Source organism: Macaca mulatta, chromosome 1 (genome assembly GCF_049350105.2).
Source record: "Macaca mulatta isolate MMU2019108-1 chromosome 1, T2T-MMU8v2.0, whole genome shotgun sequence".
In the NCBI taxonomy this organism is placed as follows: domain Eukaryota; kingdom Metazoa; phylum Chordata; class Mammalia; order Primates; family Cercopithecidae; genus Macaca; species Macaca mulatta.
The window spans coordinates 162,301,052-162,328,927 of record NC_133406.1 but is presented as its reverse complement, the minus strand read 5'-3'; the positions used below and the strand labels follow the sequence as shown (position 1 = coordinate 162,328,927).

Genomic DNA, 27,876 nt, shown 5'->3' with positions numbered 1-27,876 from the left:
CTGGAAGTGATTGGCATTTGAATCAGTGAGCTGAGTAGGGAAGATCTGCCCTCACTAAATGTGTGCAGGTATCATCCAATCCACTGAGGGCTCACATAGATCAAAAGGGCAGAGGAAAGGCAAATTTACCTTCTGGAGCTGGGGCATCCATCTTCTCCTGCCTTTGACATCAGAACTCCAGGTGTCTGGGCCTTGGGAGTTTGGGACTTACACCCTCCACTCCCTTGACTATTGGGCCGTTCGACTTAGAATGAATCACACCACCAGCTTCCCTTGTTTTCTAACTTGCAGATGGCATAAGATGGGACTTGTTGGGCTCCATAATCATGTGAGCCAATTCCCATAATAAATCCCCTCATGCGTGCACACACACACACACACACACACACACACACACACACACACACACAATGGGTTCTGTTTCTCCAGAGAACTCTGACCCATACAATATGGTAAACATGTAATGGGTTTATTTTAAAAATGAATAAATATTTAAATCTTTAAAATTTCCTCAATTTAAATGTCTGATACTGTAAGTATTTATAGATATAACTCACATAAACAAAAGCTCTTTGGGGCTTTTAATAATTTTTGATAATGATCAAAAAGTTTGAGAACTTTTATTTTAGTAACTCTAGAAAAATAAACAGATAATATAAAGTCAATATAATAATATGCTGTCAGCTAGTGGCAAAGGTCATGAAATAAAATGCAGCAGATTGAAGAAATAAGTCCATTGGGTGGTCAGTAACAATCACTATCTACAACCTGTGCTCTTGTTAAACTCAATCATCTAACATTCCCAGAACACAATTCATGCTTTTCCACTTCCATGCCTTTATAATGCTGTTCGTTCTGCCTAGTTTGCCTTTCATCTCCTATTTCAATGCCTCCTCATTTCATCTATCACAATTCTATTCTTCTTTCAGGACTTGTCTCAAATATCACCTGAGGCATGATTCCTTCTCTTATGCTCTTCTAACAGAAGTGATTTGTTTCCCTTTTATTTTTTCCGTCTTCAATGATATTTTGTTCGATCTGTCTTGTGAAACTCATAATTTTCTGCTTCGTGAAAAGTATACTACTCACATCCTTCTCAAGTTTATGATATTTCTTAAAGTTGAGAACTATTTCCTATTTCCTCTGAATATGGTGTCTTTTCTGTATCAATGAACCTTAGGTTCAGCAGTAACAGAAAACCTCCAAAAATAATAGTGGTTTCATCTAAATAGAAGTGTGTTGTTTCTCATATAAAAGTTGGAAGGTAGGCAGGACAGGTTGGTCATGACTCTTGCTCTAAAAGTCCTCAGGGCTGCAGTCTCCTTCCATCTCACTGCTCCTCCATCCTAAGAGTGTGGTTGTCCTTAGCTTCAAGATGGTAGCATCTTTGTTTCAGGAAGAAGAAAGGAGGGAGAGACAAAAGAGTTAATCGTATGGACCAGCTCTCTCCAAAGGAAAGTTCGTGGAAGCTGCTGATATGACATGTCTTTGATATCCTGTTGATAGAACAGTCACATTTGCATACCTAGCTTCAGGGGTGGTTGGGAAATGCAGTCTTTATTTGTTAAACTTAATCATCTAACATTCTCAGCTGTGAACAAAGGGGAGAATAGATATTGGGGGACAACTTTCAGGCTCTGTTATACTCCCCAAAGTGTCTATCATAGGCACTTACCCAGGTAAATGCTTAAAATTAACTTACAGCAAATAAGTAATACTGAGTTTCATTCTTAACAATTATTTGTTGAATAACAAATACACTGGAAATTTTATTCATCATGTAATTGCTTGTTGTATTTATTGAGGTGTTAGAAATGATTAAGGAATTCTAAAATCTCTTTTTCAGACTTAACTACTGCAGGGTTCAATACCTGATCAATTGCTTCTAGCATATCAAAAAGAGAAGGCTTTTCTATTAGACCGCCCAGCTTGCTGTTTTCATCGTTTTCCCTTCTCCTGTTCACTCTTCTCCGTAGTGGTAAAGACATCACTCAACTCTTCCCTGTTAGAAGTGTTCCCAAACTTCCCTGTTTTATGTGATGTCTTTGTTCTTAGCTCCTCTGTAGACCCAGACAAAAATATCCCACAAAAGAAACCCTCAGTGACTTGCTCAAGTTATTAGGTTAGTTTGCATATTTGTTCCACCTAAAAGCAGTTAAAAGAACATTTGTAATTTTAAAGTACTAAAAATATTGGGGCATTGAACTTCTGCCATGTGTTGGCTTTCCAGTTCTTCTCATCGCATGAAAATCTTAGTAAATGATAGAGCCTACCTTTAAGTTTGAATCTGACTCTTTAGTTCCACAAAATGTTTCACCGGAATCTATAGAAGCAACCTCAACACCCCCCCCCCCCCACACTTCCTGTCTCGACATACTGTCTATCTCACATATTGTCTACTTCTGGTTCTCAGAGCTTTGAGGAAGTCATTCCTCCACAAAGAAAACTCTGGAATTTCTACATGATTGAATTTATATTTAAAATAGTCCACCTGGTTATACTAGGTCCATGGCCTATAAATATGGAAACTTACAGTTATAGGATATTGGCAATTACCCCAGAAATTGTCTTTGAAAAAAGTTGAAATAAAAAGGGGAATCTGTCAGAAATGGCATTTGCTCTGTTTGCTACTATTTGATTTTTTGTTTGTACATGCCTTACTCCCTGTGTATTATATACTTCTTGAGCACCACAGCTGTGTCTGATGAATGGTTTTAGTTATAGAGTGAAATAAAGTTGGAAGTAACTGAGATAAATTAAGACAGTGATGATGACACGGGGTTTGTTCTTACCATGCCATGAGATTTTCATAAAAGAAATGAACACTGTAGAGGACTACATTCATTCACTCATTCATTCATTCATTCATTCATTCATCTTGCAAATATTTACTGAGCATCAACCAAGTGTCCAGTACTGTCATAGATACTGGGAGACAGTGGTGAGAAATATTGATCTAGTCTCTGTCTTTATGGTATGTATAGCCTAGAAGATAAAGACAGACAAAAAAGTAATAACTGTAAAGTATGATAAATGCTTGTTAAGGAAGCAGAGATTGCTATGGGAGCAGTCAAGGGAACATTTATAGTCTTTATAGAGTGTTCATATACAAATACCTCATTTGAGCCTTATTAAGCCATGTGCAATGAGTAGTGCAGGGATTATTCTTCTCATTTTACAGATGAGGAATTAGACTCAGAAAGGTTAGCAAGATGCAAAGTCCCCATAGACCCAGACTTGGGCTTTTGACTCCAAACCGAATGCACTCACCAATACTCCAGACAGCAGCTGGAGTGCCAGGGAGTGTGAGGTCTGTGGCTCTGCTGCATCTGCTTCCTGTCTTTATGATGCTCTAGTCCCAAGCTTATATAATAACTCCCATTGGCTCTTGCTCTAAAAGTCCTCAGGGCTAATTAATTAATTCTTGGCATCCAATGAAGCTGCCTGGAAGCCATGAGGGTGTTCTGCCTAGCATGCCTCCAAGCTGTGGGCAGCTTATCCAGTGTTCATGCTAGGAACAGCCTCTGCAATTAGGAGAGGGGCCAAGGGATCTTTCAGGCTGATACAGAACCTACAGAAGCTCAGCCATAAAGTCTTATTAGAAGGGGCCCCCATGCTTCATTCTGCTCAGTGGTCTGTTTTCCTGTCCTGTGAAGTAGAAGTCAGATTCTCCAATAAGAAAACAACATTAAAATGTCCAGAGTTTGTTTTGCTTTATGTTTAGTATCACAAAATTGAGCAGAGGAATAAGCACTGTTGTTGGGCAGAAAAACTTCCCTTCTTGCTTTGTACACCTAACTGCGTGTTATTCCCTAATTATTCTAGGAAAATGCTTTTTCTTTCTTATACATTTTTGAACTTGTTGGAAATTTCCAAGGGACATGAGAGCTTTTTAGGGACTAGGAGGCTCTGGCAAAATAGAAGAGCTGGTGATACTTGTTTCCTTGATTTGTAGTGTAGTGGAAAGACCATGGTACTTTGGACCATGCAGTAAGAACATGGGCTGAGTCATTATCTCAACGCTTTCATTTTTTTGGCTGTATAAACTTCGGAAATATAAGGACTTCCTTGAACCTCAGTTTCTTCAAAGGATGGTTGTGAGGATTAGAGGAAAGACAGGTAATACAGCAGGCATAGCCTGGCCCATTATTGGCCCTCAATAAATGGGAAATATGATGATGATGGTTAAAAATACCCTTTCTTCTGGGGAGTCAATACAAACTGTAGTATCTCTTCAAAGCCTGACTTTTCTGGCAACGCTAGTTCCTCTAGACCTTTACCGTTATCATACATTTCTTGTTTTTTTTTTTTTCCTCCAGGCCAGGGCATTTATGATTATTTAATCTACAAATACTAATTTACAGTCTAGCTGGAGAGATAGGATATAGGTAACAGGACAAAGTATAACAAGTGTCAATGAGTGACATAGACAATTGGTGCTGTAGTATTTCAGATGAATTAAATATGACCATGGGCTGGGATTTTTGATGATTTGAGCAGACACAGTTGATAATTTACACTTGAATGGAGTAGTTGGGAAGGGCTAGAACCGGAATGAAACCTATCTAGGTAGGGATGGTGGACAGAGGGATGAAAGAATAACAGAATTTTAGATGTTAGTTCGCAAAACATGGTGTCTCAGTGGTAATGGAAATAGATCAGAGCCCTAGCAAGGAACTGGCAAAAAGGTCAAGATAAAGCATGAGGACAGTGACCAATGGCGGGGAGTTGGGAATGGTAATATTCAAAAGTTGAGGCAGTCATGCGCAGTAGGTCCTTGTTGTTTAAATTATACTTCCTTTGGCAGGAGACTTGGAGGATTAGCCCAGCCAGTGAAGGTTTTTAGGGTCCAAGTCTATGGTGGTGGTGGTGGGGAAGGGTAAGATACAGTGTAGATTTTTCCAAGACTCAGTGCACCTGTGGATCTTAAGATGGTGTTTTGCAAAGTTCCTGGACCACCTACTTCAAAATCACCTGGGAGACTTGCAATAAATACAGATTGCTAGAAATATCTGGGAATAGACTCTGAGGACATCCATTTTAAATAGGATTTTAGAGAATCTTATATATGTTAAAGTTAAAGAACACTGGATAATTCATATTACATTCCAGACTTCAGAGACATGCTAGAGAGTCCTGAAACAAAAACTCCTAGAAACAAAAAAGCCTAGAAGAAATAGGCTTTTCCTTACTCCATAAAGAATAGTCTGTAGGAAGTCTGGTTATACTGAAGAAAAATTTGGGATAGGGCTTTTGTCCTGGTAATGAGATTGCAAGATTTGTCTGAAAAGAAAATTGGGGTTTCTGAAACAGGAATCAAGGCAAAAAGAATCCCAAGAACAAGAAATGGAGCAGAGAGACGGGGAATTGGGCAAGATATGATAAAGGATTTGCAACAGAGTTGTTTATCTCTCACCCTCCTCAACTAGACTGTGGGCTCCCTAAGAGCAGGGCTCTTCACTTCCTTGTCCTTATTTCTTTTGCACCTGATATAGGGTCTGGTGCAAAGTAGGCTTTCAGATGTTTTTAAATAAGTTAACAAGTAAATGTGAGATTGGCAAGGGTGATTTGATGCTAAACTCTGGAATGTGGGCTGGAGTTACTTAGTCTGGGTGACTCGGTTCATACTGGGTCCTGGGATTTGGATCTGGAGCTGCACTTGTAGATTGGACTTAAGAGAGGGAGGAATCAGACTGCTTCAAGACATTGGCTGAGGCTACAGTTAGGATAGTTTAGGGTGACTTCTGAAAGAAGGTGTGATTTGAATCTGGCTTGAAGCAAGACAGATATTGAATAATTCAATCCAACTCAATGAATATTAGTTGGGCATCTACTCTGCACAATGGCTGGCAACCCAATGGTGAGTAAAATACAGTTCTTGCCTTGTAGGAGACCAAAAGGCAAAGAAATGACTGAAACATAATGTTATATTTGTATGGGGAGGAATGGAATGTGAAAAGGAAAACTATGGAGGAAAATTGAGAGAAGGGATAAAGTTTACCTGGGCCTTAAAAATGGGTCAAGCTTTGTTCTACAGTTAAGGCAGGGAAGGACTCTCAGTGGAGAAAACTGCCAGAATAAGAATAGTAGGCATGAAAGTGAAGGTGACCTGGGAGGTGGCCTCTGTGGTTTGGTGGATGAGAGCACAGGATGAATTATGGTTAGGGGATCTGGACCTCAAACAAAGGTTAATGGGTTAAAAAGGGGGGTTTATTGGGTGTTAATGGGTGTTAACGAGAGGGGATTTATTATACGAACATTTAAATTTGTCAAAGTGTTTGTTTTAAGCAGAAGAATCACACAATTCAGCTTACATTAGGAAGAGAATTTGGGCCAGAGGGTTAAAGAAGTCCTGCAGGAGAGGAAGGCCTGCAGGAAAGGAAGGGCAGAGGGAGGAATCCGGGCCGGGCAGCCAGGCGAGAGCCACACTTCAGCTAAACTAATTCCTGCTGAGATACTAAAGTAAATAATGGCTTAAGACACACTTCCTCTGAGTGAGCTGTTTGCCTTTGAATTGGCCCCTCCTCACCTGGAGGAGGTGTGACTTCCAGTGGATAGATTTGCCAGGCCACTGGGAAGATTTGCCAATTTTTGATTCATTCTTCCCAAGCCCATAACTGGCTCTTACTAGCTGTTCGGCCCTGAATGTGAAATGCAGTTTTGTGACCTGACTGAGAGTTCACAGGTCCTAGAGCCTGGGTTGCTTTATGATTTATTAAAAAAAAAAAAAAAAAAGTTATGGTAAGAACACTTAACATGAGATCTGTCCTTGGAACACTTTTAAAGTGTGTAATACAGGACCGTTAACCACAGGCACAATTTTGTACCGTGGATCTCTAGAGCTTCTTCATGCTGCACAGCTGAAACTTCATGCCTGCTGACTAGCAACTCCCCATTTCCCCTTCTCCCCAACCTCTGATAACCACCATTCTATTCTCTGCTTCTATGAGTTTGACTATTTTAGATACCTCATGTGAGTGGAATCATACCGTATTTATCCTTTAATAGAACTACTTTATGATTCAGCAATCCTACTTCTGAGTGTTTATCCAAAAGAGTTGAAATCAGGATCTCAGAGAGATATTTGCACGCTCATATTTCTTGCAGCACTATTCACAATAGCTAAAATGTGGAAACAAACTAACTGTGCATCAACAAATGAATGGATAAAGAAAATGTGGTATATACAGCCAGCTCTCTGTATCCACAGGTTCAAGTAATCACAGATAAAAAATGTAGTATGAAAAAATCCCCAAACAATAAAAATAATACAAATAAAAAATACAGTATAACAACTATTTACATAGCATTTACCTTGTATTAGCTATTAAAAGTAATCTAGAGGTGATTTAAAGTGTATCAGAAGATGTATATAGGTTATATGCAAATATTATGCCATTTTATATAAGGGTCTTGTACAACCTTGGATTTTGGTATCCTTGAGGTTCCTAGAACCAATCTGGGGTAGATACCAAGTGACAACTGTAAATACAATATTATTCAACCTTGAAAAAGAAGGAAATACTGCCATATATGACAACATAGATGAAGACATATGCTCTGTGATTTTAAAAAATTGACCAACGTGTGGTGGGAATGTAAATTAGTTCAACCATTGCAGGTGACAGTGTGGCGATTCCTCAAGGATCTAGAAGCAGAAATACCATTTGAACCGGTAATCCCATTACTGGGTATATACCCAAAAGAACATAAATCATTTTACTATAAAGGCACGTGCATATGTATATTTATTGCAGCACTATTTACAACCCAAATGCCCATCAATGGAACCAACCCAAATGCTCATCAATGATAGACTGGATAAAGAAAATGTGGTACATATACATCATGGAATACTATGCAGCCATAAAAAGGAATGAGATCATGTCCTTTGCAGTGACGTAGATGAAGCCGGAAGTCATCATCCTCAGCAAACTAACACAGGAAAAGAAAACTAAACACCGCATGTCCTCACTCATAAGTGGGAGTTGAACAATGAGAACACATGGACACAGGGAGGGGAACAACACACACTGGGGCCAGTTGGGGGGTCGGGGGCGAGGGGAGGGAGAGCATTAGGATAAACAGCTAATGCATGCGGGGCTTAAAATCTAAATGATGGGTTGATAGGTGCAGCAAACCACTATGGCACACATATACCTATGTAACAAACCTACACGTTCTGCATTTGTATTCCAGAACTTAAACTAAAATTAAAAAAAAAGATTAAAGAAAATTGACCAACACGAGTGTTTACTCTCTGTACCCTGAAGAGTGCCTCCTCACATCAAAACCATTCCACATGAGGATCCCCTAGAAGATTTCAAGCACACCAGTGCTGAGGGCAGAGTCAACAACTTGTCTTTTCCCCCAGTGGTGTTCAGCCTGGGAACCAGGACTTATAAGCCCAATTATTGTTACTATATGGATTCTTATTATCAAAGTTCTGGATGTCACATTTTCTCAACTGTAAGAAAAGCTGTTGCTTTAAGTGTTAGTAAATGCGTTAGAAAGTTCTGTGAATTTACAATAGCAAAGACATGGACTCCACCTAGGTGCCCAATCAACGGCGGATTGGATAAAGAAAATGTGGTCCATATACACCATGGAATACTATGCAGCCATAGAAAAGGATGAAATCATGTCTTTTGCAGCAACGTGGATGCAACTGGAGGCCATTATCCTAAGTGAGTTAACAGGAACAGAAAACCAAATACTGAGAGAGGGAGGAGGCCAAGGGCTGAAAAATTACCTATCAGGTACTATGTTCGCTATTTGGGTGACAGATTCAATTGAAACACAAATCTCAGCATTATGTAATATATCCAGATAACCTGCAGATCTAACTCCTGAGTCTAAAATAAACATATAAAATAAAATATAAAAAAGAAAGTTATGAATTAAAACAAAATTAAAATGATATTAAAACTGCTCTCTTTTTCCATTCTTTCATTCTTTTCTACCTACCCCCTTCCTTACAAATCCAACAAACATACTCTCTCTGCCAATAAACTATATTTTAGAATAACAATCGATAAATCCTATGGTTTGATTCTGTCCTGGTTGTGAAGTAATGACATACTAGAAGGAGTGTGTCAGCTCAGAAATAAAAACAATTAGGTATTATTCTTTTCAAGGGCACTAACTGGGGTAATTACTTCACTTTTCTATGCCTTAATTGCTGTAACATAAGGGGTTAGACTGGGCTCTGTCTCCACAGTTCTGTCTGAGTCTAAGCATCAGTTTCTCTAAACAATGCAGGAGTGATAGAATACTTTTTTACATGGTGGAAAAACTTGAACACTGCTTTGGAAAGTTGATTAACCTTTAAAATGGGTATTTGTTGATTGCTTTCTTGGTGTCTATTTCTTCATTTCTTTAACAGACTTGGGTTTTTGTCTCTAGGGTCTTGTTCTGCTTTGCTCAGCTACGCATCTGGCATGGACTGGATACCATGGATACCACATCTGGCTCCAGCGGTGGAACCTGCCCAGCTTAAACCAACCAGTATATCCCTTTCTGGCGAATGGTGAGAAACAGCTAGGCAAGGAACCAGATTCTGCCTGCCTTTGTGGGCCACGTGAAGGAGTTTGGGCTTTACTTAAAGCAGAGTGGGCGGCCTCTGCAGGGTTTTAAACAAGGAGCAGCTTGGTCAAATCCGCATTCCATTTGGTCTGGCTCAGGGTCATGAGGCCCCCACTCCAGTTTCATTCCTCTGTGTGTTTGCACTGTTCCCTTAGCTTCCTCTCTAACTGCTGCCTCTTTGCTTTTAAAACACCCTGAAATTGACCGGAGAAAAGAATGAAATGGGCACTGTGTGTTCCTAGTACTTGTTCCAGCACTCCCTTTGTGGCAATTTGTTTTTCCCGGTAAATACAATTCACCCTTTCTTAATTATGATTTGAGTTTTTGGTAGCTCTGACTTGTGAATTGGCACTAATATTCAGCTTTTTCAATCTTAAAAATGGGATCCAGCAGTGGAGGTGTGGGCTTTAATAACCTTGTCTGTGACTGGTTTCCCTGTGGCAAGCAGCTGCCAGTGGGGCTCATACTGTGGCCCTTCTCTGGGGTCTTGTTTTGTGCAGCCGGAGCGCAGTCTCACCCAGCACTTATCCCAGCAGCGAGGAGCTGCAGACTGACTCGCAGATATCTCTGTCCTCACTCCTTCCAAATGGTCTTCATAATGGAAATCAAATTTAGCTCCAAACAGGATCACCTGAAGCCCTTAGTCCCCTCTTGCATTTGTTGGTTGCACCCCAGAGCAAGCTCATTCCTTTGCTTTCTTTCACTCCAAAGGGTTGAACCTTCTTTCTGAGTCTGCCTGTAAACTCCTGGAGGGGCCAGAGCCTCTTCCAGTTGCTTCTTCTACAGAGAGCTCTGGGCACAGTGAGTGCTGGATAACACCAGTAGAATGACTGAAAGGGCAGAGAAATTAAAAAGTTCTGAGTCTGGGTGTTTTTTTTTTTTTTTTGCAACAGGATCTGGCTCTGTCACACAGGCTGGAGTGCAGTGGTGCAATCTCGGCTCACTGCAACCACTACCTTCCAGGCTCAAGCAATCCTCCCACCTCAGCCTCCAGACTACAGGTATATGCCACCACATCTGGCTAATTTTTGTATTTTTTGTAGAGATGGAGTTTCTCCATGTTGTCTAGGCTGGTCTCAAACTTCTGGGCTCAAGCGATTCTCCTGCTTCGGCCTCCCAAGGTGTTGGGATTACAGGTGTGAGTCACTATGCCTGACCAGTTTAGGTGTCTTATGTTTGCTAATGAGGTAGCTGGGGGCCCCTAGGTAGCCTCAGGATGGGGCTGGTCACCCAGAAAGACCAAAGCATGATTAGAGGGTTGGGACTTTCATCCCTACTCTCAACCCTCTGGTATGGTAGAGGGGCTAAAGATTGAATTGTTCACTAATACCCAATGATTTAACTAGTTGTGCCTATGTAATGAAGCCTCCATAAAAGCCCAAAGAACTGGATTTGGGGAGCTTCCTAATAGATGAACTTGTGGGGGTTCCTGGAGGGTGGTGTTTACTTGATCCATACCTTGCCCTGTGCATCTTTTAATAAATGGGTAAATAAAGTGTTTTCCTGAGTTCTGTTAGCCACTCTAGCAAATCAATTGCACCCAAGGAAAGGGTTGTGGGAACCCCGGTTTATACCCAGTCAGTCAGACATGGTGACAACGTACTACTTGCCACTGGCATCTGAAGTGAGGGGCTGTCTTGTGGTACTGAGCCTTCAACCTGTACTATCTGATGCTATCTACAGGTGGACAGTGTCAGAATTGAATTGAATTAGAGGATACTCAGCTGGTGTCTTCTATAGAACTGCTTGCTTGTCATGTGTGGAAAACTCCCACAAATCTGATGTCTGAAGTGCTGTATTGAGTGGATGATAGAGAGTAGGGAAAAGCAATTCCTCCTGCCTTATCTCTTGTAATAGATTTTTCTGCTTTATGTTGATTATTATTCAACCTGGCTCTCTTTTTCCCTCAACTTTGCTTTCCATGTCTCTACAGCACGTTTCACCATCAGACAGTATTGTATATTTTATGTTTTGCTAATTTACTTGTTTATTGTCTGCTTCCCTGCACTGGGGTATAAGCTCCACAAGGGAAGAGAGTCTGTTCTGACTCGCACAGTGAGAGTCTGATTTCCAGCACCGCACAGTGCTTGGTACAGGTGCTCTATGAATATCTATTGAGCGAATCTGTCCCACTTTTGAAGATGGTTTATTCTTTGGATTTTGCCTGCCTTTTCTTGACTCCTCTCTAGGGCTGGAGTTGTCTGGTAGAATATCTGGCTGTTTGGACTCATGTTGTTTTGCTTTGCTCTGTCGTGCTTTGAAGATCACACTATCAAGGTATCCAGGTACTTGGAAAGAAGGCAAAGTGCCATCAGGCCAGCAGCTCGCTAACAATCTTGAAGATTTTATTTAGATGAGAGCTGTTTGGTTTATTTGGAATCCATTGGGGTTACTTTTTATCCAGAAATAATGACTTACCGGGCTTACTGTGTACTCTACTGAATACCTTGCCTATCTTTGCTTGATTCATTCTGAGAATAAATCTATGAGGTTCATATTAGTACCTAAATCTTACAGGTGAGAAAACTGAGGCACAGACTGGTTAAGAAAATTGAAGGTCACACAGGGAGTTAGTGGCCATACTGGGAACTGAATCCAGGTCTTGCTGACTGCAGTGTTCATGTATTTAACCGAGAGGCTGTTTGGACTTGCTATTAGGGGCTTCAACTGTACATTTGTACCAATTCTTTGACTTGTTCTCATTGGTTCCTGAGACCAGAGATTTTCCTGCTTTGCTGACATTCTTCACCTTAGTGCTGGAGCATATTTTAAATAATAAAGGATGGCATACAGGATTTTATGTTCAATATCACTGTAATTGCTTACAATAATTTAAGTGATCAGATAGACACATAATGCATGTTAATGCAGTTAATGTTTGTTTCAAAACAATATATATTTCAAAATGATGCAGAACAGTAGTTCTCAAACATCAGAGTATATCAAGGTAGAGCTTACAAAAATTGAAAATGTTGACTCTTATGCCCAGGGATTCTTTTCTGTCTTATTTTTAAAAAAATATTTATTTAATTTTTAAAAAATTGATAAATAATATTTGTATATATTCATGGGGTATGTAGCAATGTTTTGATACATATAAAGTACAGTGATCACATCAGGGTACTTAGCATACCCATCATCTTAAACATTTATCATTTCTTTGTGTTGGGAGTGTTCAATATCCTTCCTCTAGCTATTTGAGACTATATAACATATTATTGTTAACTATTGTCATCCTAGTGGCATAGAACACTAGAATGTATTTCTTCTTTCTAGCTGAAGTTTTATATCCTTTAACAAATCTCTCTCCATTCCCCCCTTTCCCCTATCCTTCCCAGCCTCTAGTATCCTGTTTTTCTTCTTACTTCTATGATATCTTTTTCTTTGCTTCTACAGATGAGTGAGAACACGTGATGTTTAACTTTCTGTTCCTGGCTCATTTTACTTAACATAATGTCCTCCAGTTCCATCCAAGTTATTGTGAGTGACAGGATTTCATCCTTTTTTATGGCTGAATAGTATTCCATTGTGTATATATACTACATTTTCCTTATCTATTCATCTGTTGTTGGACACCTAGGTTGATTCTATATCTTAGTTATTATGAATAGTGCTGCAATAAACATGGGAGTACAAATGTCTCTGTGATATACTGATTTCCTTTCCTTTGGATAAATTCCCAGTAGAGGGGTTGCTAAATCATACAGTAGTTCTATATGTAGTTTTTTGAGGAACCTCCATACTATTTTCCTAACTAGCTGTATTAGTTTACATTTCCAACAGAGTAGAAGAGTTCCCTTTTGTCTGCATCCTTGCCAGCATTTGTTATTTTTTGACTTTTTCATAATAGCCATCCTAATTAGGGTCCCAGAGATTCTGACCCAGCTGATATAAATGTTTAACAAGACTGCTCAGGTGATTTTGCTGTCAATGGTTCTTGATCATCATTTAAGAAATACTAACAGGTAAACATCAGGAAAAACACAGGATTAAGGAAGTCTTATATGTAGTCCCAGACAGAGGCTAACAGACTTCAGAGCTCTATTTGCATGACAACTTGATAGGTGCCCTGAAAATATGGTAAAGAAAATTTGGAATTGTTGATTGATCCTCAAGATAAGGAGACTAAAATTCTCCAGTAAGGTGTTATGCAAGGCTGTGTGTGTGGGTGTGTGTGTGCATGTGTATGCTTGTGTGTGTTGATGTGAGGTATGTGTGGGGATATAAAATAGTCTCTCTTTATCTTTGGGGATCCATTTCCAAGACTCCCACCAGATGTCTAAAACTAAGGATAGTACTGAGTTCTATATATACTATGTTTCCTTGTATACATACATACCTATGATAAAGTTTAACATGTAAATTAGGTACAGCAAGAGATTAACCACAATAATTGATAATAGAACAATTATAACAACATACTATACTAAAAGTTATGTGAATGTTATCTCTCTCTTTTAAAATCTTATTTTCTGTACAGGCATATTTGGAGATATTATAGGTTTGGTTCTAGACAATTATAATAAAACAAATATCTCAGTAAAGTGAGTCACACTTTTTTTTTTCGTTTCCCAGTGCATACGAAAGTTATGTTTACATGACACTGTAGCTTATTAAGTGTCTAGAAAAATCACATATATATCTTAAAAAATAGCTTATTCTTGGCTGGGTGTAGTAGCTCATGCCTGTGATCCTAGTACTTTGGGAGGCCAAGATGGGCGGATCACCTGAGGTCAGGAGTTCAAGACCAGCCTGGCCAACATGGTGAAACCTTGGCTTTACTAAAAATATAAAAATTAGCCAGGTGTGGTGGTGCACACCTGTAATCCCAGCTACTTGGGAGGCTGAGAGAGAATCACTTGAATCTGGGAGGCAGAGGTTGCAGCGAGCCCAGATCACACCACTGCATTCCAGCCTGGAAAACAAAAGTGAGACTCCACCTCAAAAAAAAAAAAAAAAAAAAATGCTTATTCTTAAAAAGTGCTGACAGACATGAAGTGAGCACATGCTGTTGGAAAATTGGTGCCAATAGACTGCTCAACGCAGCATTGCTGCAAAACTTCAATTTGTAAAAAATGCAATATCTGTGAAGTAAAATAAAGTGAAGTTTGCCTATAGCCATCTATCTTTGGACCACAGGTAACTGAAACCATGGAAGGTGAAACTACAGATAAGAGGGTACTACTGTACAAGAAGTATAATGATACTCACGTATAGGGCGAGATCAAGTTGCCTAACTACCTTGGTGGAACAGTGACATAATCAGTGGGAAGAGACTTGTTGAGCAGGTTATTTAAGCTGCCACTCAAATATTTTCTGACTTTGCCCAGGGGATTGCTTTTCTTGAGTTATTTGGAAGATAATTCTGAAGGAAACTAAAAGAGTAAGCTACCCTTTATGGGAGATTTATTAAAAAACAGAGAGATCGCACTTAAAGGTCTGGTAGAAAGTTACAATGATGGAAAGAGAATCCTCCCTTCTATTTGAGAGAGCCACAGGATCAACTCAGGAGACTGACAGGGCAACACTGAGAGGCTAGAGAAGGCGGCGGTGAAGGCATTCATGTTGTTAGGGTGGCATCACTAGCAAGACAGGGCAGCATCAGCAGGGCTTGGGGGGAGTGGAGGGAATGACTCGGACCACTTCAGTAGGGGGAAGGCTAGGCCTTGGGTTCTCAGTGGTTTCTCTGGGTGGTGGCTTAGAGCGCTGTTAAACCAGGCTCTTAATAATAACTAACACTTAGTAGAGTACCTTACTATGTGCTGAGTCCTTATGTAAATTGTTTGTATTACTACTTGAATGAGAAATTGTTTTTCTCGTTGATCTAGCAAGTGGCAGAGGTGGGAAATGAACCCAGACAGCTAGCTTCGGAGTCAGTGTGCATAAGTGCTGGGCTGTATGTTTTCTTCTATGTACCTTAATGCCAGTTAGTGCTCCCTGTTCTAGATGTGCAGATCATGCAGGTGAGACCCTGGAGAGCTACTTTTCAAGCACATACCATTATTAATTGGTGAGGTAAAAGGCGGGGTTCATTATAAACTTCTACCTGGAAAATGATTCTCAAAGAACATCCCTTGCCCATACCAGACCCATAGAAGCTAGTTGATACATGTTTACTTGAATGAAGAATAAAAAAATCCTGCTTACAATGGTTTGAGAATATTGTCTTTGAGTACCGTACACTAAAAAACTTATTGTAATGACAACAGCCAGAGGCCATTCATCTTCATAAGCTGAACTGCTTAATGTAGGCTGAAAAAAATAGACCTTTTTTTTATTTCACAGTCAGAAAAATGACTTTTTGACAAAAATGAAAAACCCAAAACAATATTTTATTGAAAAAACAAAAAAGTCCAGACCCTGGTATTCTCCTTCTCCCCAGTTCCAGGAGGGTCTGATTTGAAAAGAAGCCCTTTACCCGCCTAACTGGGTTATTTTAATATTATATTGATAGTTTATAATGAACCACCTATACTATGCTTCTGCCCGTGAAGAACTTATGTTCCATTCAGAGGAAAAAATAAGTTTGTTTACTCACTTTTCCCTGTTCTCAGAGCTTTCTAATACTGATTCACTTCTTTTTTTTGCTCAAGAAAATAGGATGCAAGAGTAGAAGCTGATCCTCGAGGCTTGCGAAAGTGGGGTTCTTTCTGAAAGTGAAGCCAGCAGCCAAGAGCCACCCTTCAGAAGATAAAAGGAAGAGCAGCTGCAAGAGCGATGGCCACAGCAACGCATGGGTCCCGTCTGTCCACGTAGTCCTCTCCATCTGCCTGTAACTTGCCAGGTCTTCTACCCACACTGGGGAAATTCCAGCTGCCAACCCTCTTTGGGTTGCACCTCCCCTTTTTGCACACGGCTCTATTGGGAAGGCAGCTGTCATGTGTCTATTTGAAAGACAAGAAACCAGTCTAGTTGCGGAAAAGAGATTTAGATTACATCAGAATAACAATGCAAATCATTTGTGCAGTTCTTAGTACAGAAAACAGATGTAGGAACAAAAATTGGGAGGGTTAAAGAAAGTGGTTTTTTATTCTGTCATCAAAATTGTTTTTTAAAAACATGTCACAAAAAAACACATCTGTAGTAAGATAAATAATTGTGTGCTGGCTTCATAAACAGAATGAATGGTTGAATTCACACAACGTTATTTACTGTTTCAAGGCACACACACGTGGTTTCCAAGTGGTTTCTTGCCACTTTGGCCTTCAACTGGCCTTGATATTTTCCACTGAGGGTTGTCTGATTGTCTCCACCACAGCCCTGAGTCTAAGCAAAAGCCCGTGGGTTGGTTGACTGGTGTTCCTGTCGTCCTTGGGAGTGGACAGACTGGCAGATGTGGGGCTAGTGGGGAAGATTCTCATAAACAGTTTATTTGTTGTAAGAACTCCAATTGGAATGTGGCTTCCAATCATGGGAGGAGGACTGCTTTAGAACAAGTTAGAGAGAGTGTGTGTGTGTGTGTGTGTGTGTCACACACTTGGTGCTTGGTGTTGCTGTTTTGTATCATTTCACCCTTTAGTCTGAAATAGAAACTTATTTATTGAGATTTGTTGATTCATGTTGCTGATGATACATGGTAGTGTCACAAGTATGGGAAGAACTTCTAAGTGTATGGTAATTCAGCCTTTTTCTTTTTTCTTTTTTTTTTTTTTTGTTGCTCTTTCCCTCTACACCTTGATCTTGAAAAGCCCGGCAAGGATTTTACACAGAGACAAGTCTTTAAAGGCTCTCCAGGCCTCAGCGATACCATGTTGTAAATAATCCTCTTCCTGGTGCTAAGCTTTTAATGAAGCAGTGAAGAAAATAAGATGCAAATCCCAATCAGATGAGGCCTTGTTGCATAGTGTATCAGAAAACAGCTGAGAACTCAAACAGCAGCTGCTTTTTCTTTTTCAGGAAACTTTCTATAATAATACCAATAAAACCCAAGACTATTATTCTGAACAGAAACAAGAAATACAGCTGGAGCCATTTCCTATCCACCTGATGAAGGGCACTACCAGGCACTCACTCTGGCTCTGTCCACCGATGCCTGTGCCCACTTTGTGTGACGTAGCTTCCATGGAGACAAGAGCAATGGTAATGGAAGAAGAAAGTCTGGATGTACTCGTGCAGAAAGAGAAAGCTTCATGGAACAATATTAATCTTCTCGTCATCTCTGCGCCCATAAAGTTGTCAGATTGACTTTGGATTTAAAGCCTGAAAATGAGTCCCAAGGAAGTCCATTGACATGAGGCCCAAGGAAGACAGTTTTTGGAAGGGGCAAGACAGGAAGGATGGTTTGGTCACTGTGAGGAAGAGGAGGGTAGAAAAGCCTCAGGACATCAGAATCTTTAGGAAGTGGCTACTGACAATCAAGCAGAGCTTTCTCCCTGTGGGTCTCTATCCATTTAGTGGCTTTTTGTGCTAAGCAGCTCAGTGACTGCCTTCTGCTCCAGATGTGACCTTCAGTCTCTGTTGCTCCTTTCTGCTGGCAATGCTCAGTGTAATTTCAGCCACAAAGGAAAGGAGGTGAAGTGAACATCAGTGGGAGCCTAAAAAGTTAAACAACGGATGTGTTTTCCCAGTGTAGAGAAAAGCTTGCTTCTCCATCCCCAGGACTTTGTGCCCTGCTCACCTGGAAGGTAAGCAGCAAGTGGCTGGGGCACAAGGAGCCTGTGAGTGACTGAGAGCAATGATGAGCTCATCCCCTCCTTTAGGCACCTCACCTTCTGCTTCAACCATTTCAGTGGTTTCTTAGTTTGTTTCCCTGCCTACTATTGCCTCTTCTCATTCAGAGTTCATTCTGATGACAGCCACTAAATTAGTCATCCTCAGGAAGAGCCTGGGTCATGCCTCAAACTCTGCAGAGGCTCCTGAGGGCTCACTGAATGATGCTTAAGCCCCTTGCCTGCCCCTCGAGACGTGGTACAGTCAGGCTCTGCTTCCCTTTCCCCATCTGTGCTGCTTACACTCCGTTGGACCCTTCAGGTGCCTTTCTGCCATGCTCTGGAATTTGGGGGACTGGCTTCTACATGCTTCACTGGGGCTTCCTCACTCTCTGGCTTTTCATTGGGTTTGACCATTGACAGAGGGAAGTGGATGTCTGGATACTTATTCCTTCCCTCTCTTCCTGTCAGTCCTTGATTCTGGCAGTAACCAAGTCTTGTTTCTCTACCCAGGCCACGACTCCTATCAAGCCACTCCTCTTTCACAGTGTTCTGGTAACTCCACTTCTTTTGCTCCTTCAGATCCGTGGCTGGAAATGGCCGCATGCTGTTGCTCATCTCTGTTGGCTTCGGCATCCCAGGGTTGATAGTTTACCTTGCCCATTCCTCTTAAAGAATAGATTTATTCAATAATTTCCCTTTACTTTCTTGGGTGTGTCACCTCTTTCTTGCGGAAATCCTATCTCCATCCTCTCCTCTCTTGTCCAAGCAAAACAGCCACTTGCTATTCCTCAAACATAGTACTTTCTCTTCTCTGTGACTTTTCATTTGCTAGCTTTCTTCATCTAGTCCCAAGGAAACTCAGGTTTGGAGGATCCTAATCAGCGGTCCAGTAATCAGATGCTTCAATTCTCTCTGCATCTCCTGCTAAATGATTGTCTAGTCTTTGTTGAAATATTTGTAAGGCAGGAATTCATTGCCTATTAAGGCATCAGTATTTATTCATTCAGTTCATTCAGTGAACATTGTTGCTGCCTCCTACCATGTGCCAAGTGCTGTGCATGGTGTCTCTTCTCAAGAAGCTCAAAACAGTGAGGAGATGAACGTATGAATAAGCAATTTTGGGACAATGTGATATGGATTACTTTGGTGTTATTCAGAAGTGCTTTGAAAGCACAGACAGCTGAGATGGGATGGAGTGCAGTCTTGCTCTGTTGCCCAGGCTCATCTGATATGAAATGGAGTCTCACTCTGTCCCCTAGGCTGGAGTGCAGTGGCATGATCTCAGCTCACTGCAACCCCATCTCCCAGGTTCAGGAGATTCTCCTGCCTCAGCCTCCCAAGTATCTGGGATTACAGGTGCCCGCCGCCACACCTGGCTATTCCTTGATAGGTTTTTAAGCTCCATGAGGACAGAGTCCTTGTCTTGATTATCATGGAATCCCCTTTATTTAGCATTTTATGAGGTTGAAATCAAGACGTCAGCCTGGCTGAAATTTTCCCTGAAAGAAAGTTTTTTTTTTTTTTTCTGGAGGAAAAATCCAGTTCCAAGCTCATTTTTGTTATCAGCAGAATTCAGTCCTCTGCATTTGTAGTACTGAGGTCCCCATTTTTTTAGTAGTTACTGCCAGCCAGAGAAGACTCTGCCTTTAAAGGGGTCATGCAATTAGGTCAGGACCACCTGGATAATCTCCCTTTCTAAAGTCACTTCTGCCATATAACATAACCTAATCCTGGGAGGCAAATCCATCAAATTCCCAATCTGGGGGATTAGGTGGAGCATGTACACCAGAGGAAGAAGAGGGAAATCTTGGGGAAAATTCTAGAATTCTGGTAGGAAGCAACATAAATTGAAAATAGTATATATGATATGTTGAATCAAAATAGACAAGCTTAATCAATGGTTTCAGAACTCAAGACAGTAATGACCCTTAGGGTCAAGGAGGCAGAGAAACAATAGCATACATGAAAAGGAAGTATTCAGTCAATGGGTACACACTCATTGCCTTCCAGATGCTAAAGAGAACCTAGCCATGCCATGCTGGCCTTATGGTCTACAAAACTATGCATTAATAAGTGGGATTTTTGAAAAAATGTTACTTTAAGTTCTGGGATACATGTGCAGAATGTGCATGTTTGTTAGATAGGTATATATGTGCCATGGTGGTTTGCTGCACTTATCAACCTGTCATCTAGGTTTTAAGCCCCACATGCATTAGGTATTTGTCCTAATGCTCTCCCTCGCCTTTCCCCCATCCCCAACAGGCCCCGGTGTGTGATGTTCCCCTCCCTGTGTCCACGTGTTCTCATTGTTCAACTCCCATAAGTGGAATTTTTTAAAGCTGCTAAATTTGTGGTAATTTTTACTCATCGATAGAAAAGTAATACAAGACCTCAACTCCTGACCAGTCTGTGGGTAGTAATCTTATCAAAAAAGTTGCCTCATTATATAAACATTTTGCAGCTACTTTATTACAGAGGACTCATCAGGAAGTTATGTTGCTCAAAACTAGGCATTTTGTAGATGCTTTCTTAAGATTGATTTATGGCCAAGATGACCTTTAGTCTATACCAGTTTTATCAGATTTCAAGAATAAAATGATTCCATCACAGTAGTGGTTTTTTTTTTTTCCTCTAAGCTTGACTATTAGCTCAAATGATTGTCAAGAGCTCTGCATTTACCTGGAAATATAGAAATGCTGAATTCTAGGTACATGTCAGCCAGTGAGTTTGAAACCTGGCTTTGCTTATTATTATATATATGCCATGGACGAGTTACGCCCTTAAAAACCTTAAGCTTTTCATTTGTAAAATGGGTATAGTAGCACCTTCCTTGCAAACTGTCTGTAAGGCTTGAAGATGGGGTATATAAAGTGCCACTCTACTTCTTCATACCCTCTCCTTCATCTTTCCTTGATCCTTTTTCCCTTTCTCTTTTTAAGATGTGATTTTACAGAAAGGTACTAAAAATAAACAAAGGAAAGAAAATGTTAGGAAAAGCCTTTTAGGTTTTAGCGTTAATTTCTGTTGTGAGTTCACTTGTCTATAAAGTTATACTTGGTACCATGACGAACACTGAGAAGTGTTTCCTGCCCGAAGGGGACAGACATTCTGAAGGAGACGGGATGGCTTCACATAATCTATCTTTTTATTTTTGTGTTGGCTCAGTATTCTCTTTTTCTGATTACAAGGGTGTGGTTCCTTTAGGAAGTGGGATTGCTCTAGTGTATTTTATAAGACCAGTGAAGTAATCTTTCCACTGTGACCTATCCTTGGATGGGGGAATGGGAATGGGAGGAAGAAATGTGGATTTTTTTCAAGGTAGTGGCACATGAGCGACAGCCTTTGCTGCTTGTGATATACAGGATGTTTCTGTAACAGAGCATATAAACACAACATTCATGACTAAGTGTTTTGTAGAATGGAAAAATCAATGACTAGACTAGGAAGGAAACCATCATTATGGACAAATACCATGGCTGGTGTCAGTTGCACAGAAGGACCATAGACCTGATGCAGGCGCTGTTGAAGATGTCCAAGTTACTCAAAAGCCATTAAAACATCAGTTTTAATTTTTCCGATTGTTTCCCAAAACACACAGATGAAAATCCTGTGTGGTTGACTTTGGCTGCTGTTACATGAAATTTTACAAAGCTTAGGAGATCTATTTTTTTTTCCATAAAAACCAGTGGAATTCTAATGTGACACTTGGGAATTGTGTTTGAATTCTGAATGTGTGTTTATGTCTCAATTTCCCACCAACACAGATGTTTACTTCAGAAAGACAGTCACTCTAGACCTTTCCTGGACTCTCACCCAAGTTTTTCACAAGAATAGTGTATCATTATGTAAGAGAGCAGCTGCTGGTATCTTTTACACTTTTTTGGAAAGTTCTTTAATTTTTTCTTCATGAGAGTTTCCACAGGGGTGGAATCATTTTGTTTTAGTGTTAGAATATATTGTCTTTGAAGGGAAACTAGTTAACTCCTATAAGCTGAGGGAAAAGAAAGAGAATGGATGTAGAACTGGTGTAGCCGATGTTGCTAAAATAGATTGCGTCACGGTCAAATGGGAATGAACATTGAAATAATAAAATATCATTCTTATTCCACAATAGAGAGAAGAGGGTTAGCCCCTTGACAATGGAAAGGAATAAGGGAGAAAAAACAGATGAAGGAGAGTATGAAGAAGTAGAGTGGCACTTTATATACCCCATCTCCAAGCGTCACAGACAGCTTGCAAGGTAGGAGTCACTATGCCCATTTTACAAATGAAAAACTTGAGGTTTTGAAGGGGGTCACTTGTCCATGGCATACATATAATAAAAAACAAATCCAGGTTTCAAACTTACTGGTTGACAAGTACCTGGAATTCAGCATTTCTATGTTGCCAGGTTTCCAGTGTCAGATGGAAATAACCATATCTAATCAGCAATAAATAAGACATAATTATACTCCTTACCGTATAAAGTTCTCTAAACACTAAGTAAATTGAATAAACTGAGACTCTAGTAAGCAGTCTTAAAGCATTTGACTCAATATAATTCAGGATCATAGTATAGTTTACAGATATTTTTATCTTTCTAATTTCTTCATTCTCTTTGCATCAAGTTAGAATGAGAGGAAAGGCCTTTATCTAGTGCTCAAATTAAGAGTTTGTTACAGAGAAAGTTGGTAGGCATTTTTGAGAAAGACTTTTGGAAAGATTTTGGAACAGAATTGCGGTTCTGAGAAGAATGAAGACGGTGAGTGAATCCTGTACTGGCAACTGAGGTATCCAGGTTCTCTCATTGGGAATGACTAGGTGGCTGGCATGACTCACAGAGAGCCAGGAAAAGCAGGTTGCTGTGACAGCCTACCCAGGATCTGTAAGAGGCGAAGGGAGCTGCCATCCCCAGCCAAGGGAGGCAGTGAGTGATTGTGCTACCCTGCCCAGGAAATGGGCAAATTTTCCATGGATCTGTGCAACCTGAGGATCAGGAGATACCCTCATGAGCCCACGCCACCAGAAACTTGGGTTCCAAGCACAGAGCTATGCAGACGCTAGATGGCTGATCCACTGGAGACTGCCTAAGACTACTGAGTTCCTGGGAGGGTGGGACAGCCGTTATCACTGTGGCTGCCTGCTGCCTAAGATGACTGAGCTTTTTGAGGGAGGAGTGGCAGCCATCACTGCAGCTCCAGTTTGCCGTTTTCCCCTGCCGGTCCCGGGCAGACTGAACGGTTTGGACCCAGGAAGCATTCCCCACAGCACAGCACAGCAATTGTGGCAGATCATGGTCAGGCTGCCTGTTTAGTCTGAAGCTGGACCCATCTCTCCTCATTGAGTGGGGCCTCCCTGTGGGAATTTCAGTAACTCCAACCTAGGGGTTTACAGACAGAACTCTGATCTGCCTGGGATGGAGTCCCTGTGGGGAAGAGTGCACGTGGTCTCTGTGGATCAGTGAACCTAGTCTTTTCCCCTGCTGGCTCTGAGGAATCTGGGCAGTCCTGATGAGTAAGATTCCCCCCAGTGCAGTGCACCTCGTCCAACAAGGGGCAGCCAGAGTGCTTTGTTAAGAGGGTCGCTGATCCTGTGCCTGCTGGCTGGGTAAGATTTCCCAACAGGGTTTGCCAGACACCTTATACAGGAGTGTTCCTGCTGGCATCACATTGGTCTATGGGACAGAGCTCCCAGAGGAAGGAGCAGGCAGCCATCTTTGCTGTTCTGCAGCCTCCATTGGTGACATATCCAGCTGCAGGAGGGAGCCAGGAAAAATAGGGTATGGAGTGGACCCCCAGAAAACTGCAGCAGCCCTGTGGAAGAGGGGGCTGGCTGTTAAAAGAAAAACAAACAGCAACAACAACGATCGACAAAAAAGTCCCCACAAAAACCCCATCCAAAGGTCGGCAGCCTCAAAGATTGAAGGTAGATAAAATCACGAAGATGATAAAGAATCAATGAGAAAACCGGAAAACTCAAAAAGCCAAAATGCCTCTTCTCCTCCAAAAGATTGAAACACCACTTCCGCAAGGGCACAGAACTGGGCTGAGGCTGAGATGGATGAACTGACGGAAGTAAGTTTCAGAAGGTGGATAGTAATGAACTTTACTGAGCTAAAGGATCATGTTCTAACCCAATGCAAAGAAGCTAAGAACCGTGATAAAACACTATAGTAGCTGTTAATCAGAATAACTAGTTTAGAGAGGAACATAAATGAGCTGAAAAATACAACATGAAAACTTCACAATGCAACCACAAATATCAATAGCCAAATAGACCAAGAGGAAGAAAGAATTTCAGAGCTTGAAGACCATCTTGCTGAAATAAGACAGGCAGACAAGATTAGAGGAAAAAAATGAAAAAGAATGAACAAAACATCTGAGAACTATGGGATAATGTAAAAAGACTGAACCTCTAAGTGGTTGGGGTACCTGAAAGAGATGGGGAAGGTGAAACCAAGTTGGAAAACATACTTCAGGATATCATCCAGGAGAACTTCCACAACCCAGCAATACAGGCCAACATTCAAATTCAGGAAATCCAGAGAACCCCAGTAAGACACTCCCTGAGAAGATCAACCCCAAGATGCATAATCTTCAGATTCTCAAAGGTCAAAATGAAAGAAAAAGTGTTAAGGGCAGTCAGAGAGGAAGGCCAGGTCACCTACAAAGGGAAGCTCATCAGATTAACAGTGGATCTCTCAGCAGAAACCCTATACGCCAGAAGAGAGTGGGGAATTCAATATTCTTAAAGAATTTCCAACCCAGTATTTCCTATCTGGCAAAACTAAGATTCATAAGTGAAGGAGTAATAGAATCCTTTTCAGACAAGCAAATGCTGAGGGAATTCACATCACCAGGCTTGCCTTGCAAGAGCTCCTGAAGGAAGCACTAAATATGGAAAGGAAAAATCATTACCAGCCACTACAAAAACACACTGATGTATACAGACCAATGACACTATGAAGCAACTACATCAATAAGTCTGAAAAATAACCAGCTAGCATCATGATGACAGGATCAAATTCACACATAACAATATCAACCTTAAATGTAAATGGGTTAAATGCCCCAATTAAAAGACACAGAATGGCAAGCTGGATAAAGAGTCAAGACCCATTGATGTGTTATATTCAAGAGACCCATCTCATGTGCAAAGACACACATAGGCTCAAAATAAAGGGAGGGAGGAAAATTTATCAAGCAAATGGAAAACAGAAAAAGGCGGAGGTTGCAATCCAAGTTTATAACAAAGCAGGCTTGAAGCCAACAAAGATCAAAAAAAGACAAAAAAGAGCATTACACAATGGTAAAGCGTTCAATTCAACAAGAAGAGCTAACTGTCCTAAATATATGTGAACCCAATACAGGAGCACCCAGATTCACAAAACAAGTTCTTAGAGACCTCCAAAGAGACTTAGACTCCCACACAACAATAGTGGGAGACTTTAACACCCACTGTCAACATTAGACAGATCTTCAAGACAGAAAATTAATAAAGATATTCAGGACTTGAACTCAGCTCTCCATCAAGTGGACCTGATAGATAGCTACAGGACTCTACAACCCAAAACAACATAATATACATTCTTCTCAGTGCCACATGGCACTTACTCTAAAATCGATCACATAATTTGAAGTAAAACAATCCTCAGCAAATGCAAAAGAACTGAAATCATAACAGTCTCTTACAATCAAATTAGAACTCAAGATTAAGAAACTCATTTTAAACCACACAACTGTATGGAAATTGAGCAACCTGCTCCTGAATGACTTCTGGGTAAGTAATGAAATTAAGGCAGAAATCAAGTTCTTTAAAACCAATGAGAACCAAGGGACAATGTACCAGAATCTCTGGGATGCAGTTAAAGCAATGTTACGAGGGAAATCTATAGCACTAAACTCCCACATCAAAAAGCTAGAAAGATCTCAAGTTGACATTCTAACATGACAACTGAAAGAACTAGAGAACCAAGAGCAAACAAACCCTAAAGCTAGCAGAAGACAAGAAATAACCAAGATAAGAGTGGAACTGAAGGAGACAGAGACATGAAAAACCCTTCAAAAAAAATCAACAAATACATGTTTTTGAAAAAATTAATAAAATACACCACTAACTAGATTAATAAAGAAGAAAAGAGAGAAGAATCAAATAGACACAATAAAAATGATAATGGGATATCACTACTGACTGCACAGAAATACAAACAACCATCAGAGGGTACTATGAACACATGTATGCACATAAACTAGAGAATCTAGAAGAAATGAATAAATTCCTGGACACATACACTCTCTAAGACTGAACCAGGAAGAAGTTGAATCCCTGAATAGGCCAAAAACAAGTTCTAAAATTGAGGCAGTAAAAAATAACTTATCAACCAAAAAAAAAAAAAAAAAAAAAAAGCCTAAAAAGCCTCAAACCAGATGGATTTACAGCTGAATTCTACCAGAGGTACAAAGAAGAGCTGGGACCATTTCCTTTTAATCTATTCCAAACAATTGAGGAGGAGAGACTTCTCTCTAACTCGTTCTATGAGGCCAGCCTCATCCTGACACCAAAACCTGTCAGAGATATAACAGAAAAAGAAAACTTCTGGCCAATATCTCTAATGAACATTGATACAGAAATCCTCAGTAAAATACTGGCAAACTGAATTCAGCAGCACATCAAAAAGCTTATCCACTCTGATCAAGTTGACTCATCCGTGGGTTGCAAACTTCGTTCAACATATGCAAAACAATAAATGTAATTCATCACATAAACAGAACTAACGACAAAAACCACATGATTATCTCAATAGACACAGAAAAAGCCTTTGATAAAATTCAACATACCTTCACGTTAAAAACTCTCAATAAACTAGGTATTGATGGAACATACTTCAAAATAATAAGAGCCATTTATGACAAACACACAGTCAATATCATACTGAATGGGCAAAAGCCGGAAGCATTCCCCTTGAAAACTGGCACAAGGCAAGGATGTCATCTCTTACCACTCCTATTCAACATATTATTGGAAGTTCTGGCCAGGGCAATCAGGCAAGAGAATGAAATAAAGAGTATTCAAGTAGGAAGAGAGGAAATCAGACTGTATCTGTTTGCAGATGACATGATCTTATATTTAGAAAACCCCATCTTCTCAGCCCCAAAGCTTCTTAAGCTGATCAGCAACTTCAGCAAATTCTCAGGATACAAAATTAATCTGCAAAAATCACAAGCATTCCTGTACACCAGCAATAGACAAGCAGAGAGCCAAATCATGAATGAATTCCCTTTCACAGTTGCTACAAAGAGAATAAAATATCTAGGAATACAGCTAATGAGGGAAGTGAAGAACTTCTTCAAGGAGAACTACAAACCGCTGCTCAAGGAAATAACAGAGGACGCAAACAAATGGAAAATCATTCCATGCCTATGGATAGGAAGAATCAATATTATGAAAATGGCCATACTACCCAAAGTAATTTATAGATTCAATGCTATTCCCATTAAACTACCATTAAATTCTTCACAGAATTAGAAAAGCCTACTTTAAAATTCATATAGAACCAAAAATATTCTGTATAGCTAAGACAATCCTAAGTAAACGGATCAAAGCTGGAGGCATCACGCTACCTGACTTCATACTATACTACAAGGCTACAGTAACCAAAACA

General features: G+C 40.4%; 2 long non-coding RNA genes across 2 annotated transcripts in view; one reads left to right on the top strand and one right to left on the bottom strand.

Annotated features, from left to right (window-relative positions):
• LOC106999326 (uncharacterized) overlaps window positions 1-27,876 on the top strand; it is a 39,633-nt gene that overhangs the window by 1,836 nt on the left and 9,921 nt on the right. The window contains exons 2-5 of the long non-coding RNA XR_013400869.1: window positions 9,406-9,529; window positions 10,479-10,586; window positions 16,179-16,369; window positions 17,274-18,209. This is a non-coding gene — a long non-coding RNA (uncharacterized LOC106999326). The remainder of the gene's footprint in view (window positions 1-9,405; window positions 9,530-10,478; window positions 10,587-16,178; window positions 16,370-17,273; window positions 18,210-27,876) is intronic.
• On the bottom strand, window positions 605-16,397 carry LOC144332773 (uncharacterized). The gene is made up of 2 exons (XR_013400872.1): window positions 16,124-16,397; window positions 605-1,385 (listed from the first exon to the last, which is right to left on the bottom strand). It is a non-coding gene; the product is annotated as an uncharacterized LOC144332773 (long non-coding RNA).